Here is a 23,569-nt window from a genome sequence, read left to right as displayed (position 1 = left end):
AAGGTCGTAGTCTGAGCGTGGCTGTGTTTCACTCCAGCGCTGTCCTCTAGACAGGCTGGTCCCTTCACCTGATGAAGGCCGCTTGTGTTGTGGCCGAAACGTCGTGAGAATTTTATTGTTTTATTTTTTTACCTACGTGGTGACTTTACCGAATAGAACCAAAGAGTAAAAGACAATTAGTTCACTACTTTAGCCCATTTGCGCGTAGAAGAGTGAATCCACAACATAATTTACAACATTGTGAATACGACGTTTCGCTGGTGATTAGATCCAGCATCATCGGGCAATTCGCCAGAATGGTGAAGCCCTCTCCGCTTGCTCCCGGTCTTAAATAGAGCAGCAGTAGGGTGACGTCATCATTTAACTCATATCAGGCGCAGCGATTAGAGGTGGATAGGGGGAGGGTATTGTAATTATATAATAGATTGGTAATTATTCAATTGTTATTAATTACTAGTAGTTTCCCCTATAAGGAATTGTAGTTGCAATATATTTAATTTAACAATAAGGGTTACGACACGTTTATAAATAACGCGATCCAACCCAAAAGCCTTTATTATGAATGATATTGGTCGCGAAAGCCTACGTGTTAAACTTGTAAGATGAAAATAAATGCACCAAAGGTTATCGGTCTGTATCCAGCTATATGCCTCTGTGTCTAGTATACAATAAACAACCATCACAAGATAAAATCTAAGACGTTTTGTCATTTGGTAGAATATCAACTAATGTACCATGGCCTCTGGTACAATTGGGCTTTCACAACATTTACATACTCGCTAAACATTCTAAACTAGCCCCTGATCCTGGTGTACAATGCAAAGCCACCACAGGAGAGAAGATCAAGGCCTTGTTCACTGATCCCCAGGATTAAAGCACCTGCAGTTGCTAAGCATGCTTAAATTACATTTCAGACTAAACAATGCAGAGTAGAATTGGAAATACGTAATAGATTTGGATATCATGGAAAACACATGTCTCTAATTACCAATATCTATCCATATCTCTGTTTAAGAGCATTTCATTATTGTAATTTAATTGTACTTGTGTTGGTGTCAATAAAGTAGGAAATATGGAAACAGTTGCATAAAACTATGACAGTATAGGCTGACCTGGCTATAAATCAAAAGTAAACGCATCTATGCCTCTATGTAAGGAACGAGACAGGAAGACTTCTCCACAAATCTGGATGTCGCCTGATGAAGCTGGTTGTAATTACTGGCAAAACGTCGTACTCAGATTGTAAATGTTGTGGCTTGGCTCCCCAACACACCGGTGTGCTGTACTAGTACACTACACTATACACTACACTATACACTACACTACTATACACTACACTATACACTACTAGACACTACACTATACACTACTATACACTACACTATACACTACACTACACTATACACTACACTATACACTGCTATACACTACACTATACACTACTATACACTACACTATACACTACTATACACTACACTATACACTACACACGAGTGCTGTACTAGTGACGAATCGTCCACGTTCTGTTTACGCGACAGCCCTTACTAGTTGGCTGTGTCGGGTGGTGGCGGGTTTTCACGACACAACATTTATATATTTATATGCGGTCTAACCCAAAAACCTCTATGATGGATATTGGTCGCGAAAGCCTGCTACGTGTTAAACTGACCAACTCCAACTCTGCCTGACCACCACAGTCCTACTCAAATAGTCACACAAAGTGGCTGCATCTTAGCCCTTCGTATTATTCATAAGACTGCCGGTCTCCTTTTACCAATTGAAATCTTACTCCAACCATTCACATATTTCCAAGAGGAAATTTGACTTCCTCATTACTACCAAGTAACGAGGCAGTCAAATTTAAAAGATTTAACAACAAAAAGCATCGTACGCTTTTCGAAGCAGACTTCAACTTTGCACAGAAGAACGGAACGGTCCAACTCTATCTTCTCAATAAAGCCAAGTATGGCGCGTAAATACTTTGATCTAAAAGCAATCCATCCTTTTCACTGAATGCAAGTGATAAATATAATCACAGCCGGTGAAGTGACGAGAGGGAAATATTTTCCTTTAAAATTAATTAGGTTGCAATGTTTATACAAGTTGCTTAAAAGTAAAACATTTTTAAAATAAGAATGTTTGCATAGCATATTCCACCCATGGATAAGTATTATCATCATCATCCACATCATCATTCAGTATAAATTTTCTACTGGATGAATGCTAAGTATAGCCTGGTAAAAACATGATCTGCAGGCGAACTGAGCCAAAGCAAAATGTAGTTACTCTTTGTTTTTTTATCAGTAAAGTCACGTATAAATAATAAATAATAAAATAACATAATAGCGTACGACGTTTCGGTTGCAACACAAGCAGCCATCATCAGGTACAGAAGAGCTAAGTTTACGAGAGAGAGGGGAGACACAACCTCAGATGTATACACAGACACCCAAGTAGGGGGGAACTAACACAGATACAACAGGGGACACAGAGAGAGAAGCATACCAGACAAACAGGGTTTAGCAACATTTGGAAACCATATAAAGCAACACAGTCGGTCGGTCAAAACACAATCAACGCGTAGTCCGGTTGATCATGCTATTTCAAAGATTGATAAATTGCAAGTTGTAAACTGGCGGGTAACACCAACCGGTGCATCCAGTGAGGCATGATGTGATAATGGCATTTCATCATGTTTCATTAGTCAAGATACCAAAATCCAACCAAATCCAGTCTCACAAATATTTCCATTCATAAGTAGATTTGACCCAAAGGGGTCAAGGTTTCCCGATGATAACTCATCGCGTGACGGTGTAGTCGGCAGCATGCGTGCAAGGTTCAGAAATGAATCCGGCACATTATCACAAAGGTCAAATCGGAGAGCCATGTATATAACATGGTAATCCACAGATGGACCCTAATACAAAACTGTACAAAATCCTTTTACCTGTAACAACACGTGAGACTTTCTACAAAGTGTCAACAAGCACGACACGGCCGAGGAAATGTGTGAAAGACGCCTAATGCAGAAGCTAACCAATTGAGGCAATGACGTCTAAAATGTACTTAAGGAGAATTTAACTAAAATTGTGTACTGACAATGTACACACATGCTGTGTTAACACACACCCATAGCCACACCTAGCTCAAAGTGTAGTTTCAAACTCTTATAATTCATCTAATAATAGTTATTTGCATGTACGCATGAACCGGGCCACTTTGCTTACACGTCCATTTTTCTAATCAGCTTTGTCACTCCGAGATCTCTACGCAGGTTTCAGCGTGTTTCGACTGTACAAAGTCTTGTCTACGACGAGGCCGCGTCAGCGAATCAACGCTTTACCTCCGGGACAACGGGCTGCATCGGCTTCCTGAGTCGGTCATCAGTGGCGGGCCGAGGCTTTTTAGGAGGAAGGCCGTCACTCCAAGATCTCTACGCAGGTTCCAGCGTGTTTCGACTGTCAAAGTCTTACCTACGACGAGGCCGCGTCAGCGAATCAACGCTTTACCTCCGGGACAACGGGCTGCATCGGCTTCTCCAGTCGGTCATCGCCGGCGGGCCGAGGTTTGAGGAGGGCTGTCCCAGCACCGAGGGCCCCCAGCGGTGTGCTGGGCCCGTACTGTAGAGGCGATGCATCGTCCCTCGATAGCAGCTCCAGGGTGTGGCCATCAGGGCTCAACCGGTAGGGACCGCAGAGTTCAACCAGGAGGTCCGTCACCGTCCTGCTGCTCACACAGCAACATGTGGGCAGCAGCAGCAGCTCCAAGTCAACGTCAAAGTGTGAGTCGTGCGTAAGGACATTTGTTGTTCCCGACTGAGGCCCGACTCGTAATTTAGAAACCAGAAAATTGTTCAAAAGATGCAGCGTGATATTCTTACAGCATGGCTATGAACGCTCGCGGATGCGTTTGTGTCATGTTTACATTCGATGTGTGGAGTGTAATTTAAATTACTGTTTACGGGGCCGTAGCAATGAGTATGGAATGTAAGTAAAAAATTGTACACAATGCATCTTCAAAACACTCACCATCCTAACGTATTACAAGGAGGGGGATCAATCATACGTCTTGTTCACACTCATGGATTTCAAACACGGCTTAACAAGTTAAAACGTGTTGCATGGATACAAAATATACTTTTAATGTTGTATTCAAAATGACCGTAAATGTTTTCCAAGAAATAAAATGGCGTGTTTATTATATCCATAGCGATTATTTGCGCATTTAACAAATCCCAAAAAAAATAACACACCGGCAGATGCAATCACCCAAAAGATGACCACATTACAGACAACTGGAAATAGCTCATTATAAAATTGCTTGCAAAGAGGGCAATTTGACCTCGCGGCCATGAAGATTTATGCTTCGTGAAAATAACACATTTATTTTAATGCATTTAAAACCCGCTGTGTGAGCACAGAAACATTCCACGTGGAGCCAGTTTTACCTGGGATCATTCGCCCACCCACGCAGCACGTCCACCACTCTCATTAAACTCCACTCACCACTCTTATTAAACTCCACTCACCACTCTTATTAAACTCCACTCACCACTCTTATTAAGCTCCACTCACCACTCTTATTAAACTCCACTCACCACTCTCATTAAACTCCACTCACCACTCTCATTAAACTCCACTCACCACTCTTATTAAACTCCACTCACCACTCTTATTAAACTACACTCACCACTCTTATTAAACTCCACTCACCACTCTTATTAAACTCCACTCACCACTCTTATTAAACTCCACTCACCACTCTTATTAAACTCCACTCACCACTCTCATTAAACTCCACTCACCACTCTTATTAAACTCCACTCACCACTCTTATTAAACTCCACTCACCACTCTTATTAAACTCCACTCACCACTCTTATTAAACTCCACTCACCACTCTCATTAAACTCCACTCACCACTCTCATTAAACTCCACTCACCACTCTTATTAAACTCCACTCACCACTCTTATTAAACTACACTCACCACTCTTATTAAACTCCACTCACCACTCTTATTAAACTCCACTCACCACTCTTATTAAACTCCACTCACCACTCTTATTAAACTCCACTCACCACTCTCATTAAACTCCACACACCACTCTCATTAAACTCCACTCACCACTCTTATTAAACTCCACTCACCACTCTTATTAAACTCCACTCACCACTCTTATTAAACTCCACTCACCACTCTTATTAAACTCCACTCACCACTCTTATTAAACTCCACTCACCACTCTTATTAAACTCCACTCACCACTCTTATTAAACTCCACTCACCACTCTCATTAAACTCCACTCACCACTCTTATTAAACTCCACTCACCACTCTTATTAAACTCCACTCACCACTCTTATTAAACTCCACTCACCACTCTCATTAAACTCCACTCACCACTCTTATTAAACTCCACTCACCACTCTTATTAAACTCCACTCACCACTCTTATTAAACTCCACTCACCACTCTTATTAAACTCCACTCACTACTCTTATTAAACTCCACTCACCACTCTTATTAAACTCCACTCACCACTCTTATTAAACTCCACTCACCACTCTTATTAAACTCCACTCACCACTCTTATTAAACTCCACTCACCACTCTTATTAAACTCCACTCACTACTCTTATTAAACTCCACTCACCACTCTTATTAAACTCCACTCACCACTCTCATTAAACTCCACTCACCACTCTCATTAAACTCCACTCACCACTCTCATTAAACTCCACTCACCACTCTCATTAAACTCCACTCTCACGCCTTTCCAAATTGACATTTCAATGCTTGTGTAGCACCACAGATGGTACTACGGTACCACGTAGTGTAACACCACAGATGGTACTACGTAGTGTAACACCACATATGGTACTACGTAGTGTAACACCACAGATGGTACTATGTAGTGTAACACCACAGATGGTACTACTAGTGTAACACCACAGATAGTACTACTAGTGTAACACCACAGATGGTACTACGTAGTGTAACACCACAGATGGTACTACGTAGTGTAACACCACAGGTGGTACTACTAGTGTAACACCACAGATGGTACTACGTAGTGTAACACCACAGATAGTACTACTAGTGTAACACCACAGATAGTACTACTAGTGTAACACCACAGATAGTACTACTAGTGTAACACCACAGATAGTACTACTAGTGTAACACCACAGATGGTACTACGTAGTGTAACACCACAGATGGTACTACGTAGTGTAACACCACAGATGGTACTACGTGGTGTAACACCACAGATGGTAATACGGTACCACGTAGTGTAACACCACAGATGGTACCTCGTAGTGTAACACCACAGATGGTACTACGGTACCTCGTAGTGTAACACCACAGATGGTACTACGGTACCACATAGTGTAACACCACAGATGGTACTAGGGTACCTCGTAGTGTAACATCACAGATGGTACTACGTAGTGTAACACCACAGATGGTACCTCGTAGTGTAACACCACAGATAGTACTACGGTACCACGTAGTGTAACACCACAGATGGTACTACGGTACCAAGTAGTGTAACACCACAGATGGTACTACGGTCCCACGCAGTGTAACACCACAGATGGTACTACGGTACCACGTAGTGTAACACCACAGATGGTACTACGGTACCACGTAGTGTAACACCACAGATGGTACTACGGTACCTCGTACCGTCGGGGTGAAGGGCTACGGGGCTTCTAGGATCCCAGACAGCTGAGCCCCTCACTGGGCAAGGGGCATCAAAGGGGACCTCCCCAAGCCGATCTGGGACCAGTTGAAGACCGAAGCCGAAGACCGGTAGCAGCCAGACAGGACCCTGGGGCCCCTTGCAAGGGCCCCGGGGACGCCGTGCGGGCCGGTGGTGAGACTCTGGGCCGGTGGTGGGACTCTGGGCCGGTGGTGGACTCTGGGCCGGTGGTGGGACTCTGGGCCGGTGGTGGGACTCTGGGCCGCTGGTGGGACTCTGGGGCCAGTGGTGGGACTCTGGGCCGGTGGTGGGACTCTGGGGCCAGTGGTGGGACTCTGGGCCAGTGGTGGGACTCTGGGCCAGTGGTGGGACTCTGGGCCAGTGGTGGGACTCTGGGCCGGTGGTGGGACTCTGGGGCCGGTGGTGGGACTTTTGGCCGGTGGTGGGACTCTGGGCCAGTGGTGGGACTTTGGGCCGGTGGTGGGACTCTGGGGCCGGTGGTGGGACTCTGGGCCAGTGGTGGTGGGACTCTGGGCCAGTGGTGGGACTCTGGGCCGGTGGTGGTGGGACTCTGGGGCACTGGTAGTGGGACTCTGGGCCAGTGGTGGGACTCTGGGGCCAGTGGTGGGACTCTGGGCCAGTGGTGGGACTCTGGGCCGGTGGTGGGACTCTGGGGCTAGTGGTGGGACTCTGGGCCAGTGGTGGACTCTGAGGCCAGTGGTGGGACTCTGGGCCAGTGGTGGGACTCTGGGGCCGCTGGTGGGACTCTGGGGCCAGTGGTTGGACTCTGGGGCCAGTGGTGGGACTCTGGGCCAGTGGTGGGACTCTGAGGTCAGTGGTGGGACTCTGGGGCCGCTGGTGGGACTCTGGGCCTGTGGTAGGACTCTGGGGCCAGTGGTGGGACTCTGGGACTCCCCGGCCCTACGCCCTTATAAGGGCGAGGTCAGAGGAAGCCAGAGTGTAGACCCTGGGTCGGGGTCAGGGGTCAGCCCCCCCTTAGGGTGATCACAGCGGAGTAGCCGAGAGCGTTGCCAGCGTCACGGCACGCCGGGAGTAGGCCGTGTCCCTAGGGCTGTAGCAGCCCATCAGGACTTTCGGGGAGCGCTGTGTTGTAATAAAGGAGTTGTCTATACGAAGGTGTGTCTACGGAACCCATTACGCCTGTGCCAAACTTGGGCGGCCATAAAATGCTTACCCATCCATCGCTTGATCCCCGCAGGAATGGAATGAGTGTGCGTGTGTGTGTGTAGCGGTTAGCGCTACGCTGCGCTATGAACCTGGCGACCCGGGTTTGATTCCCGCTCACGGCCAACACCGGTGACAATTATCTGAACGGGTCCCGGGCCTCCCCTAGGTCGACTCAGCCTCAAATGAGTACCTGGTGCGGTGGATAAAAACATTGCCACTGGGGAGACAAAGGCGGTCGGGCGTGGTGCTGGCCACCCACCCCCTCGTGTACCGTTCCGGCCTTCATAAGTGCTCACTAACAGCACTTGCCCAACAGTCTGTTAAGGCTACACGGGGGATCTTTGTCTTTGTGTGCTGCTCGCTAACAGCACTTGCCCCTACAGTCTGTTACAGGCTACACGGGGGATCTTTGTCTTTGTGTGCTGCTCGCTAACAGCACTTGCCCCTAAAGCCTGTCACAGGCTACACGGGGGATCTTTGTCTTTGTGTGTGCTCGCTAACAGCACTTGCCCCTACAGTCTGTTACAGGCTACACGGTGGGGGATCTTTGTCTTTGTGTGTGCTCGCTAACAGCACTTGCCCCTACAACTCTGTTACAGGCTACACGGGGGATCTTTGTCTGTTTATCTTTGTGTAAATAATCCAAGTGCACGACAGGCACCTCCCGTCGACTCGGGCCACGTGGTGCACCCCGCCCGGCAGGATGACGTTGAGCTCCACATTGTCCACTGGGGGGCCGTCGCCACCGTCCGGTGGGTCTAAGCTGGGGGTCCCAGTCTGGGACTGGGACCGCATCAGCGGTGGTACCGGCGCACGGGGCTTCATCTTCCTGGCTGCTGCGGAACGACAACAAAATAAAGAGCAGTGGGACGTTGCGCTGCTAGGCCGTTTTAAGGATTTATATTGTTACATCAACAAGGGGGGTTGGGTGTGCAGTCAGGGTTGATGCAGGTACATTCGTTAGGTCAAGGCGAAGCCACTCATTCTCCAACGTCGGTGGACTGGCGTTTTGTTAGGAACAACGAATGATCGGCCACTTAAGAGATCACAAGGCAATGGGGATCAATGCGTCAACATTCAACCCTGACTTAAAACTGCAATTAATCAAGTGATAGGCGTGTGACCGCCCTTACACACATCACTTTCAGATCTCGCATGGCCACGTGCACCTATATTCACAAATTGAAAGGAAATTAATGTATTCATTTAGTGGTTAGCAGCAGTAATGGATGATCATGATGCTTTAAATAAATAAAACATTTCATAAAAACGAAGCAGATGGAACCATTATATTACAAACACAGTAGCTCCATGTGATGCTTATGTAAAACGCAATATCTACGTAAATGCAATTGCCAGTTCAACGTAACACGTTTGCTACTTTGTTGCATGCAATTTCACGTTCACTTAAAATTGGGCAGTGCTCTTTGAATACATCTTGCACTGACTGTGCAAGCCCTGTACCGCCATGAAATTACTACACAGAGAAGTGATATTAAATCACTCTTGACAACAGGATGTTGATGAGTGATTAGCACGTGATGAGTCATTCATTGATCCGTTCATTTTTTTTTAAATCATCTATCAGTATGGTGGGGGGGGGGGGTGTGGTCACTCCGTCAAGTAACCAGTTAACATTATCAAGACACACCTTAGTACATGACTTAAGTGAGTTTAGGGGTGTGATCAGTACGTACGATATAATTTTTGTTTGGGTGAATAATTATCCCGAATGTTTACGATCTGACCACTTACTGCATTCTTGGCGTAATGCAGTAAGAGTGTGAGTGTGTGTATGTGTGTGTATGTATGTGTGTGTCCGGCAAAACAACCCCCTACCTCCTCGCGGTGCCGGACGGGCAACTCTGTCGTGGACAGCGCTGTGGGGGGAGATCCAATTTTGATTGGCTCCTCCCCTCATGGCATATGTGTCCACCACAGGGGCTAAACGGGGGCTCTGGACGGGTGCGAGGGGCTGGTAACCCCTCCACCTTCAATTAATTACCACGAAACCACGAATTAAACTGAAATATGTAACAACTAAGCTTGTGCCGGAGGCCCCGGGGGGCCAGGCGTCTATGACGTCTCCTGGCCAAACCCCAATTGGCGGAGCCAGGAGATTGAATACCTACCCTCGGGGCTACTCCAGAAACAACGAAAAGCCACTACGGGTGGCCACGTGGAATGTTCGAACGCTCACTGCAGAGGAGAGGCTGCCACTCCTCTGTCGGGAGCTGGACCGGTACCGCCTGGATCTATGCGGCATTCAGGAGGTCCGGTGGACCGGCTCTGGCTCCTGCCACCATGAGGGGTGGACAGTCCTCTACTCGGGGCAGCAGACTGCCAAACAACAGGGTGTGGGTCTTCTTTTGAACAAAAGAATGAAGGGGGCGTGGGAGCGTGGCGGTGAGGTGTGGGAAGCTGTAAGCCCCAGGCTACTTTGCGCTCGCCTTCCCATCAACCGGAGGCGAGGAATGGTGGTCGTGGTTACTTATGCCCCCACCGAAGATGAACATCCGTGGAGGGATGCAGGCAAAGCCGATGAGTCAGATGCCTTCTATGACCTCCTGTCACAGGTGCTGGCTAAAGTGGCCCCTCGGGATAGAGTCATCATGTTGGGTGACTTCAATGCCCGAGTTGGTCATGATACTGGCACCTGGTCTGGAGTGATTGGAGGGCATGGGCCAGATCAGCTCAATAACAACGGTAGGAGGCTGCTAGATTTTTGTGCAGCCCATGGGCTTGTAATTACCAACACGCTGTTCCGGCATCGGCGCATCCACACAACATCATGGATGCATGCCGGGTCCAAGCAAGAACATCTGCTGGACTACATAGTGACGGACCAGCGAATGCGAGCCCATGTCCTTGACACCAGGACCTACCGTGGAGCTGATCTGCCCTCTGACCATCGACTAGTCATCTGTAAGATGCGCCTGCCATTCCTCCACTCCGGTGGTGGGTGTACACCCAGGACCCCATTCCAACCTAAAGTGGCCTGGTCTCAGTTATCTGATGAAAGTTGCAAGCGAGAATTTCATCATCGCTTGCGGCTGGGATTGGCATCGTCCCCGACTCCTCCTGATGTCGAGGGTAAATGGGCGAGGTTTAGGACTGTGACTCATGCAGCTGCAATGGCTGCTCTGGGTACGTGGTCCAGACCTCCCCAGACACCCTGGATGACAGAGGAGTTGTTCAGGATGGTTGAGAAAAAGCGACAGGCCCACTGTCATCGGCTACCGAATCCCACGTCAGAGAATGAGGAGGCTTACCGCAGCCTTCGCTCAGAGGTTCGGAGAGCCGTGAGGCGCTGCAAGGATGGGTGGTGGTCGCGGGTTGCTGAGGAGATGGAGTCTGCCTCAGTGGCCCGTGATCACAAATCTCTATTTAACTCCATCAAAAAAGTAACCTGCAGCGCCACACCTATTACCATCATTAGGGGAAAAAACGGTGATCCAATTTCCGACCCCCAGGAACAGGTTCGCAGATTTGCTGAGCATTTCTGTGAGGTCCTGGGGGAGGGAAAATCCCTCAGCCAGGAAAACATTGTGGCACAAAGTGAGGATGACCCTGCTGAGGCTGCGGTGCCTCAAATATTGGATGAAGTCACCCCCTGTGAGTGGCTGGCTGAGGTGCCATCTGCTGAGGAAGTATTGAAGGCGATCCGGAGTCTGAGACCAGGAAAGGCAGCGGGCAGAGATGATCTCCCAAGCGAAATGCTGAGGGAGGGTGGCGTTTGTGCACAGACTGCCCTATATGACATCATAACAACAGTCTGGACCACTGGACGGGTTCCGCAGGATTGGAAGGATGCCCTGGTGGTCCCCCTTTTTAAGAAGGGGGACCGCACAGACTGTAACAACTACAGGGGCATCTCACTCCTCAGTGTGCCGGGAAAGGTCCTGGCAAGGATTATTCAGCATCGCCTTGCCAGGCACGCTGAGGAGAGGCTTGCGGAGCCCCAATGCGGTTTCAGGAAAGGGCGGTCCTGCACAGATGCCATATTTTCTGTCCATCTGCTACAGCAGAGGTGTAGGGAATTCCAACAAGACCTACATCTCTGCTTTATTGACCTGGTCAAGGCCTATGATACCATCAGTAGGCCTGGGCTCTGGGTCGTTCTTCGTGCTTTTGGAGTACCTGACCCTCTGCTCACGATCATTAAGGACCTTCATGATGGTGAGCGGGCCCGGGTAAAACTACGTGGCCGGGAGTCAGAGCCATTCCCTGTACATCTTGGGGTGCGACAGGGATGTCCTCTGGCTCCCACATTATTTAACATCTATTTTGACCACGTAGTTCGTGAAGCCTTCAATAGCTGTACCGGGGGAATCTCCATATGGTACAGATATAATGGGAGGCTAATCGATGCCCGGGTGCGGTCAAGGGATGGCTCCCTATTGCTCAACCACGTTATGTATGCTGATGATTTGGTAATAGCTGCTCAGTCAGAGGAGGAGTTGGAGACGCTGCTGCTGAGACTGGAGCGTGCCACTAAGAGGTGGGGCCTTACCATCAGCCCCACCAAAACTAAGCACCTGCCTGGGTATTTTGTACCATCGGACACTCCACCCCCACAACTCCCAATCGGTGATGGGGCAGTTGTGGAGAGAGTGGAGAGTTTCCCATACCTGGGCAGTGTGCTTATGACTGGCTCCAGTTTAACAGCAGAGGTCTCACTCCGAATCAGTCGAGCGGCAATATCTTTTCATCGGTTGCGTAACGCTGTGTGGAAGCTACCTGGTCTGTCGCTCCGCACTAAGCTTCAGGTCTTCTCGGCCACGGTCATTCCCTCCCTTCTCTACGCTTGCGAGACGTGGACCCCCCTGGTGGAACATCTTCGCCGGTTAGAAACATTTAGGCTGGCCTGCCTACGATCCATCCTGGGTTTAACCAGACTGGATTGTGTGAGGAGCTCACAAATCCTTGAAAGATCTGGGCAGGGTCCCATCGGTGAGCTCCTCCGGCAGGCAAGGCTGCGATGGCTGGGTCATGTAGCCCGCATGCCCAGCCACCGCATGCCGAAACAGCTTTTGTTTGGCCGGATTGAGGGGGCTGGGCGGGCGCGGCACGGGCTAGAGAAGAGATGGAGTGATGTGGTACAGGAGGACGTGGAGCTGAGTGGACTTGCCGATGACTGGTACCAGCGGTGTCAAGATCGGCCTCTGTGGAGGAGGCTCGTGAAGGATGCTACTGGGCAGTTGGAGGCAGTCGCCCTCCAACAACAACGGAGGGCGGAGGAGCGACGCTCACAACAGCGAGCGGAGCGCCGGGTGGCTAAAGCACAGCAGGTTGGCACAGTAGGGGGCACAGGTGGTGCATCAGCCAATCATCTCAGTCAGTCGACCCGTGGCACCTGGGTCTGCCCCGTGACCTCCTGCCAGCGGGCGTTCGACACTTCACGTGGCCTCAGGGTGCACATAGCCTGGCACAAGCGTCGTGGTGACGTCACCGCCACTTAGTGGCGAATGGCGGTTGTTGTTGTATGTGTGTATGTGAGTGTGTATGTGTGTATGTGAGTGTGTATATGAGTGTGTATGTGAGTGTGTATGTGAGCGTGTATGTGTATATGAGTGTGTATATGAGTGTGTATGTGAGTGTGTATGTGAGTGTGTATGTGAGTGTGTATGTGAGTGTGTGTATGTGTGTGAGTATGTATATGAGTGTGTATGTGAGTGTGTGTGTATGTGAGTGTGTATGTGAGTGTGTATGTGTGTATACAGTCTGTTAAGGTAATATGGGGGATCTTTGTCGTTGTTGTGTATATGAGTGTGTATGTGTATGTATGTGAGTGTGTATGTGAGTGTGTGTGTATGTATATGAGTGTGTATATGAGTGTGTATGTGAGTGTGTATGTGTGTATGTATGTGAGTGTGTATGTGAGCGTGTATGTGTATATGAGTGTGTATATGAGTGTGTATGTGAGTGTGTATGTGAGTGTGTATGTGAGTGTGTATGTGAGTGTGTATATGAGTGTGTATATTAGTGTGTATATGAGTGTGTATGTGTGTATGTATGTGAGTGTGTATGTGTGTATGTATATGTGTGTATGTGAGTGTGTATGTGAGTGTGTATGTGAGTGTGTATATGAGTGTGTATATGAGTGTGAATGTGAGTGTGTATGTGAGTGTGTATGTGAGTGTGTGTGTATATGAGTGTGAATGTGAGTGTGTATGTAAGTGTGTATGTGAGTGTGTATGTGTGTGTGTATATGAGTGTGAATGTGTATATGAGTGTGTATATGAGTGTGAATGTGAGTGTGTATGTGAGTGTGTATGTGAGTGTGTATGTGTGTGTATGAGTGTGAATGTGAGTGTGTATGTGAGTGTGTATGTGTGTGTGTATGTGAGTATGTATGTGAGTGTGTATGTGAGTGTGTACATGAGTGTGTATGTGTGTGTGTATGTCAGTGTGTATGTGAGTGTGTATATGAGTGTATATGAGTGTGTATATGAGTGTGTATGAGTGTATGTGAGTGTGTATATAAGTGTGTGAGTGTGTGTGTGTTTGTACAAGGATGTTGCAACCTGCTGTGTACGGTGTACACTGAAGTTATTCTATGTGTAAGCACCTTGGCAGGAGTTTCAAAGGGGGAGGAACAACAACAACAACCTGCTTGCACACACACGGACACACACGGATACACACACAGACATACACACACAGACACACACACACGGACACACACACACGGACACACACACGGACACACACACACAGACACAATACAACAATGAGTACACACGTGTCAGCCAGAGTGAGCGGACACTGCTCAGATGGATCAACGTTTTCCATCATTAGACCTCCTTTGCCAGTACCAAAATATAATAGTGTTTTTTCCCCTTTTTTCTGGCAACAAAACTGAAACCTTTTAACAAGGATTCATGTTACTGCATTAACCACAATACCTGCAGTCAAAATGCAAACAAAACACATACTATGATCATATATGATGCATTGTCCTTGAAACTGATTGGTCCACACCAAGAAAGCCATCCCTTGGTGTGGACCAATCAGTTTCAAGGACAATGCATCATATATTATCATAGTATGTTTTTTTTATTATCATAGTATGTGGTTAATGCAGTAACATGAATCCTTGTTAAAAGGTTTCAGTTTTGTTTTGCCGAATCGATTGTTAAAAAGCCACTCGCCATAACAATTACGTCATCCATTGTGATTCACAGCATCTCAATACTACATTGTTCAAGCGTTATGTAACATGCCCGTATTTGTATTCAGCAAGTTATTTAAACATGCGCTTGAGTGTCATAGATTTTACACGTATGTAGAAAATGCAAAGAAATGTGTCAGGCATATTATCACACGTCCTATTAAACCGCTCCCACCGTCTGTACACACACACGGTGGTGGTGGTACTTTATACTGTAAAACACAGCACTTATAATACACCTTTATAAATGACCGCAGTCGTAAATCGGCCACGTGTATTAACCACGTGGAGCTCATTAACACAGCCACGTTAGCCACGAAAAATCAGACACAGTCGTTCACTCGTAACTTAGAACTTGTAAAATCTATACACGTTACTTTTAAACTACGAATAAGAGTACTGTAATTACGGCAAAAATACATTAGAGGTGCTGTATATCAGAACAATAAATCAAACAATAACACAGCCACGTAAACCACAAACGCCAAAGGCCCCGTTCACCACCACAACTTGTGCTAAAATATTCTTGGTTCGTTCGGTAAAGTCACCACGTAGAAGGGAAACAATAAAACAATAAAAATATAAAACAATAAAATAATAAAAATATAAAACAATAAAATTATTATTCTTGGTTCTTTCGGTAAAGTCACATAGAAGGGAAACAATAAAATAATACAAATATAAAATAATACAATTCTCACGACATATCGACTGCAACACAAGCAATCATCATCAGGTGTGAAAACCACAACAAAATATTCTTGCTGTGGTTTTCACACCTGATGATGATTGCTTGTGTTGCAGTCGAAACGTCGTGAGAATTTTGTGTTATATTTTTATTATTTTATAGTTTCCCTTCTACGTGGTGACTTTACCAAAAAGAACCAAGAATAAGAATCCCTGCAGTCACGAAAGCATAAAAATCAAAATGTAACTTGTGCCAAGTTATCAGAGTTACTCATCAATCCGACTTGTTCAACGTATAGCTGCTACGGCTTCAAAGATTATCACAAACAACAATCATTAAACATAAATAAGGGAGCCCAGAACACCCCACCACCAACAACCACAACAACCACGCCATCATCAACGTATAGCTGCTACGGCTTCAAAGATTATCACAAACAACAATCATTAAACATAAATAAGGGAGCCCAGAACACCCCACCACCACCAACAACCACACCACCATCAACGTATAGCTGCTACGGCTTCAAAGATCGTCACAAACAACAATCATTAAACATAAATAAGGGAGCCCAGAACACCCCACCACCAACAACAACCACACCATCATCAACGTATAGCTGCTACGGCTTCAAAGATTGTCACAAACAACAATCATTAAACATAAATAAGGGAGCCCAGAACACCCCACCACCAACAACCACAACAACCACACCATCATCACGGACGACATAAACTTGTTTACTTCACACCACGCAACAACTTTACAAACTGTTGTTGTTGTTTACGAATGCGACCTCGCAGAACCGCAAGAGTTTGTGACGCTGTGCAAGCAAGCAGCAGCATCACCATCTATTTATAATTAATATCGTGAACAAAACAAGTACAAACTTCTCCGTCTCTCTCCACTTCCACACTTGCAACCAACCCCACTTCCTCCACGTGCTGCTGCTGCTGCTCACACAGACAGCGACAACAGCAGCAGCGTGCGACAAAAGGTAGCCATTACCACGTGCTGGTGATCACGTGCTGGTGGTGGTGGTGCTGGTCACGTGGTTGTTTGTAGTCGTGAATTTTGTCTTAACGGGGTCTCCAGACAAAACCTTGTAACTCCACAGGCTGCTGGCTGCTGCTGCTGGCTGCTTGCCGTCTCTCACTCCTCCCTGGAAGCCGGGAGGCGGGCGGGCGGGGCGGGCGGGAGCGTGAACAGAACTCGACGGCAGTGTGGCCGGGACCTCGGTTACGGTCGGTCTCAGACGGGCCCCGTCACCGCTGCGTAGTCCCGTCGTCGTGTGCGCGAAGGGGCCCACGGAGCGGATGAGCGAGAGAAGGGGAGAGAGAGAGAAGGAGAGAGAGATTATGGGAGCTGTGAGAGAGAGAGCGAAGTGGAGTTGATGAGAGCGGCAGGAGGAGGGGGAGGGGAGGGACGAGGAGGGGGCGGTGCCGTAGTGGGCGGGGTCACACTACGGCACCGCCACCTCCTCGTCCCTAGTGTGACCCCGCCCACTACGGCACCGCCCCCTCCTCGTCCCTAGTGTGACCCCGCCTACTACAGCACCGCCCCCTCCTCGTCCCTAGTGTGACCCCGCCCACTACGGCTGAGACTTGAAGCCAACTCGGTGTGTGGGGGTGGGTGGTTACTAAAACAAACATTCAGATTTATTAGTGCAGCAAAGCGCTTCATAAACTCAAGCCGTGTTTAATTTTACCAGGGTAAGGCTCACTGGGCTCTGTTAGATCTGCTTTAATTTATTTGTCTTTCCAGAAGAGATCTGCATATCGTCGCAAATGATGGGTCAACCAAATTGGCTTATCGTGGGTAAATTTGTAAGACGCTAATGCAGGGTGGTTTAAAAAAATGTGGACCCAATTTCAAAGCGGTATATTTCACGATGGCAACAACACGTTACAATTACACAACAAGTTACAAACGTAACAGTAGGGGTCTTCCCCCTTTTTTCTGACAACAAAACTGAAACCTTTTTAACAAGGATTCATGTCTACTGCATTAACCACAATACCTGCGGTCAAAATGCAAACAAAAAACATACTATGATCATATATGATGCATTGTCATTGGTGTGGACCAATCAGTTTCAAGGACAATGCCACATATATTATCATAGTATGTTTTTGTTTGCATTTTGACTGTAGGTATTGTGGTTATGCAGTAGACATGAATCCTTGTTAAAAAGGTTTCAGTTTTGTTGCCAGAAAAAAGGGGGAAAACCCCTATTGTTACATTTTTGTACTGGCAAAGGAGGTCTAATGAAGTTACAAACGCTTTAATGAGTTATCAAGATTTACTAACCATTTTATAAATTCTCTATGTGCCCTCCACCAACATCGAGACGATAGTTGAATTCGTCCCAAACGCCTCTCAAAGCGAAGTCTTCTCTTCCACTGAAGTCACCGCTTGCCGTGATTCTGTTTTTGAGGTCATCCAGATGAGTCGCTGATGGTAGCACCAAAATCACTCTACGGGTCTTTGACGTATCACCACAAGGACAAGTCGCAGGGTGTGGCCGGTGAATGACTGAGGCTAGGGGATGTTTGTGCGCTGGCAGAAGCATCTAGCGGTTATCATTTTAAACTCTATGCCCCGCCGTTTCAAGTGGTATTGCCCGATGACGTTGGATGTAATTACCAGCGTAACGTCACAGTACTAATCAAACTGTAAATGTTGTGGATTCACTCTTCAACCACCACCGGTGTGGGGCTAAAGTAGTGAACTAATTGTCTTTTTTCAACGTGACGCTTTTTTTTGCTGATTGGCCGTGTCGGGTGGTGGAGGGTTACGACACAGTTATAAATAACACCATCTAACCCAGAAAACCTTTATTGTGGATTATTATGAAGAGTTCGTGGTTTGCAGAGATGTAGCGATTTCAAATCGGGTCAATGTATTTGAAACACCCTGCTCTAAAATCCTGACCCGAACCTTAATAACAATACGATTATATTAAAACATTATAGCAATGCATTGATAAAAATTACATATTTACAGTGGTGGTAAATATTCAACATGCAAAAATAATGTGCGGTGCTTCTAAAAGTATTACATTTGCATCTTCCGGCATAATTATGAAGACAACCTAGACTGGATCAGCCCATCATCTGTCGGGGGTAGATACTGTGGAGGAGAAGTCAACAGTGGTTGCCTTTATGTGTTTACTTGCCCCCGCCATAGTAACGTCGAATTTCCACCACGTGGCTCAGAGCTCTTAAACGGGAGATGAGCACCGCCTAAATGCTCACTTTGTAAAAAAAATATTTTTGAGATCAGAACGCATCAGTACAAATACAATATTACAGTAGAGTTCACATTGCAGCAGTACACAGACAAGTCACAATCATTCATTGTTATTATTTTATCCAGGCGAGATTGCAGGATTCAATCCATGCAACCTATCTTGGCCACGGATCAGTAACAAAGGGATGGGGAACCTTACGACTTCGGCTGATTGTTGATCCTTCAACAACAGCCTTGTGCCATTGTAATGTTTTTTATTTAACGTAAAGGCATTTATGTTTTTTAACTTTATATTTTGAAAAGTAATGTCCGTTTGTGTTGACCCTGCAACCACAGCCTTCCGATTAATTATTAGACGGTTGGCTATTTTATCATTCGTTATTTTACAATAATTAACTTTACTTCTGAACAATCACTTCGCTGTCTCCTGTAAATCGTTCATTGAATGTTTTTGATCTTTTTATTCTGAATCTGCTCGTGTAAAATCGATGTTTTCATTTTATTAAAAAATTTGAGCGATGCATCAATGCGTTTGTTTTTGTCAATTTCCCCGTGTCTAATCGGCACCAGTGATTCTGTCAAATTCGCTTCAGAACGATGGACCCACAAATCAACTTTGGTTACAGCCTGCTTTGTCGAGTCTTAGAAGATGTGCAGTTTGTGGATTAACGCTCCACGATTAATTGGTGATGTGCAGTGGGATGATGTATGAAGAAATATTTCATACTGTGGGAATTGCAGGTTAAACTTCACAGACTGTACCCAGTCTTTGGGGGGTAGGGGAGGGAAAATGTCCTTCCTTGTTATAGTAATAGGTTTTACCCTTTTAATTGGCACAAAAACTGACACCTTTATTCAAGGCATCATGTTTGCAATAACCACAACACAAGCAGTCAAAATGCAAACAAAAGCGACAACTCTGATAATAATATGCACTGTCCTTGAATTTGATTGGGTAAAACCTATTACTATATCTTGTTACTGGCAAAGGAGGTCTCATAATGTAAATCTTTCCATGTTGTTAAACTCCAACCCTCGCTGTGACCCTGTTGAAGCAACGCTGGATGGCGCCCTATTCCCATTGTAGATCCTGAACTCGCGCTGTGCAGAGTGGTCCTGATGTCTTGTGACTCCCAAAATTAATTGACCCCTAACATATTTGTCATTTGCATGTTAAATGTTGGGTTTTAAATAAAGCCTCCCATTACAATATTAAGCTTTAGAGAATTCAATTAAGAACGCGAGACATTTGGACCACCCTGTATCTGTAGCCTGGAATTCCACGTTGCTGATGGTGGCCAGTTTACATTGGTTGGCTTCTCACAAAGTGATGCTCAATATACACAATAAATATGAAAATAATGGAAGATAAAAACATCTCGCATTCTGAAGGATTCAGCTCAAAGTTCAGCTTTAAATGTGACCTGTTTTGTTGCCAGAAAAAAATGGGAAAACCTATTCTCATATAAATCAGCTAATGAACTGTCATTCCACTGAATTTGTATCTGAGATATAGACAGGGTTTTCATAATAAATTGATGGTGGATAAAACCAGCAAGTGGCAAATTCCGCAACAGGTTACTTTATAAATTTCTATAAATCTCGGAATGAAATGTGCGTGTGTGTTGCGGTTTTTCTGTTTAATTTTTGTTAAAAAAAAGTTACTTATTAACTTTGTACCCAGTGGTGTTGACAAGAATCAATGATCAAAGTTAATGACACACCCACAAATGAAAAGACGGCTGATAAGTTAAAGAGCCAAGCTCCATACTCTTTGGTTCTATTGGGTAAAGTCACGTAGGTAAAAAAATAAAATAACAAGCCAAGCTCCATTGGAAGTCGACAGTGACCAGTCATTTTATTGTCGAGATACGTTACACAAGTGCGCTACTTGGCGGGCTGCAGGCCAACAGTGGCCGTTGAAGATGAGATCAGATTGCTTCATTGATGTTTTGTTTCATCATTAGACCTCCTTTGCCAGTACCAAAATATAATAACAGGGGTTTTCCTCCTTTTTTTCTGGCAACAAAACTGAAACGTTTTTAACAAGGATTCATGTTACTGCATTAACCACACACAATACCTGCAGTCAAAATGCAAACAAAAAAACATACTCTGATAATATATATGTGGCATTGAAGCCTCGACCCAATTGGTGCTCGACCAGATGACGCCAAAAGGCTCAAAAGAAAGCCGTCCCTTGGTGTGGACCAATCAGTTTCAAGGACAATGCATCATCATATATTATCATAGTATGTTTTATTTTTGCATTGAGACTGCAGGTATTGTGGTTAATGCAGTAACATGAATCCTTGCAAAAAGGTTTCAGTTTTGTTGCCAGAAAAAAGGGGGAAAACCCCAATTATTATTATAGTTGTTTTGTTATTACTGGATTGGAGTCTCTCTCGGAGCCATGCCAGCATCACCACAGTTTAAACACTCGCACACAGATCATACATTCGAGATTTTGCCTCTACGGTGCAGTGTTCTTTAGATGGAAGCTTTCAATTTACGTGTGTACAGAATGTGAAAATTCCAGTAGCTAAATATATATTTGTGTGTGTGTGTAAAGAAGGATGACCATTGTGTGGGTGGAAGGCACCTAGCCCTGAAAGACACTGGTAACTGTCAGTCGATAAGGTATGTTACAATATACAGGAGTACTATCTGTATACTTGATGTATACTGCACGTACAAAACCCCTTTTGGCAATGTGCTGTTTGGATGAGGGCCCTCTCCACGCTGTCTGGGTCATGGACACGATTTTGCAGGATGGTAAAGGCAGGGAGTCATAGACGTGGCAGTTTTAGAAGTGCAGCACAATTTATTTTACTTCGCTGTCATCTGCTGCCCACAAAACTCGTCTTTAATAAGTGTCGTTTGTTTTTTATTAACATAAAATAGTCACGTTCCACAAGGTGCTCCAGATGTCTTGTGACCCCCCCCCCACACACTTAATTATCTTCATACGGTATATATTTTATGTAAGGTTTATTTAGAAACAGAAATTAATACGCAAATGAAACACATTTTCCGGGGTCAGTTAATTGGGGGTTATAAGACATCTGGACCGTCCTGTATAGTACACAACAGAGAGTCTGCTGTATTGTCACGTGGCTAAACTCTTAGTACTGGTCCTGATTTAAGATGGTATATACAGCATGGGGCAGTAAAGACACATTTGAGAAAAGCATACTGTATACAGTAGTGTATTGTTAAAGTTAATTAAAATAACATACAGTATATCTCCATATATATAAAAGGCAAAGTTGTGATTGTGTCAGTTTAACACGTAGCAAGCTTTCGCGACCAATATTATTCATAATAAAGGTTTTTTTTAGTTAGATCGCGTTATTTATGAATGTGTCGTAACCCTCCACCACCCGACACGGCCAATCAGCAAATAAATTAGTGAACTAATTGTCTTTTGTCAACGTGACACTTATTTTTTGCTGATTGGCCGTGTCGGGTGGTGGAGGGTTACGACACAGTTATAAATAACGCGATCTAACCCAGAAAACCTTTATTGTGGATTATTATGAAGAGTTCGTGGTTTGCAGAGATGTAGCGATTTCAAATCTGGTCGACCTATTTGAAACACACTGCTCTAAAATCCTGACCCGAACCTTAATAACAATACGATTGATTAAAACATTATAGCAATGCATTGATTAAAATTACATATTTACAGTGGCGGTAAATATTCAACATGCAAAAATAATGTGCGGTGCTTCGAAAAGTATTGTATTTGCATCTTCTGGCATAATTATGAAGACAACCTAGACTGGATCAGCCCATCATCTGTCAGGGGTAGATACAATGAGTAACACACTGTGGAGAAGTCAACAGTGGGGTTACTTGCCCCCGCCATAGTAACGTCGAATTTCCACCACGTGGCTCAGAGCTCTTAAACTGGAGATGAGCACCGTCTAAATGCTCACTTTGGAAAATTTTTATTTTCGAGATCAGAACGCATCAGTACAAATACAATATTACAGTAGAGCTCACATTACAGCAGTACACAGACAAGTTACAATCATTCATTATTATTATTTTATCCAGGCGAGATTACAGGATTTAATCCATGCAACCTATCTTGGCCACGGATCAGTAACTAAGGGATGGGGAACCTTACGATTTCGGCTGATTGTTGATCCTTCTACAACAGCCTTGTGCCATTGTGATGTTTTTTTTTAATGTAAAGGCATTTATAATGTTTTTTAACTATATATTTTTAAAAGTAATGTCCGTTTGTATTGACCCTGCAACCACATCCTTCCGATTAATTATTAGACGGTTGGCTATTTTATCATTCGTTATTTACGATAATTAACTTTACTTCTGAACAATCACTTTGCTGTCTCCTGTAAATCGTTCATTGAATGTTTTTGATCTTTTAATTCTGAATCTGTTCGTGTAAAATCGATGTTTTCATTTCATTAAAAAATTTGAGCGATGCATCAATGCGTTTGTTCTTGTCAATGTCCCCGTGTCTAATCGGCACCAGTGATTCTGTCAAATTCGCTTCAGTACGATGGACCCACAAATCAATTTTGGTT

The 23,569-nt window shown here is 45.4% G+C and overlaps 1 long non-coding RNA gene across 1 annotated transcript; it reads right to left on the bottom strand.

The window, feature by feature from the left end:
• Positions 1-3,224: 3,224 nt before the first annotated feature.
• LOC142912150 (uncharacterized) lies at positions 3,225-17,167 on the bottom strand. Its single transcript, XR_012933931.1, has 3 exons — positions 16,767-17,167; positions 8,558-8,732; positions 3,225-3,726 (listed from the first exon to the last, which is right to left on the bottom strand). It is a non-coding gene; the product is annotated as an uncharacterized LOC142912150 (long non-coding RNA).
• Between the last annotated feature and the right edge of the window lie 6,402 nt (positions 17,168-23,569).

This window comes from Petromyzon marinus, unplaced genomic scaffold, assembly GCF_048934315.1.
Source record: "Petromyzon marinus isolate PM22_M1 ecotype Great Lakes invasive population unplaced genomic scaffold, UKy_Petmar_22M1.pri1.0 PM_G_Scaffold_19, whole genome shotgun sequence".
Classification (NCBI taxonomy): Eukaryota; Metazoa; Chordata; class Hyperoartia; order Petromyzontiformes; family Petromyzontidae; genus Petromyzon; species Petromyzon marinus.
Note: the sequence above shows the minus strand (reverse complement) of the source record. Positions and strands in the feature narration are given on the sequence as shown.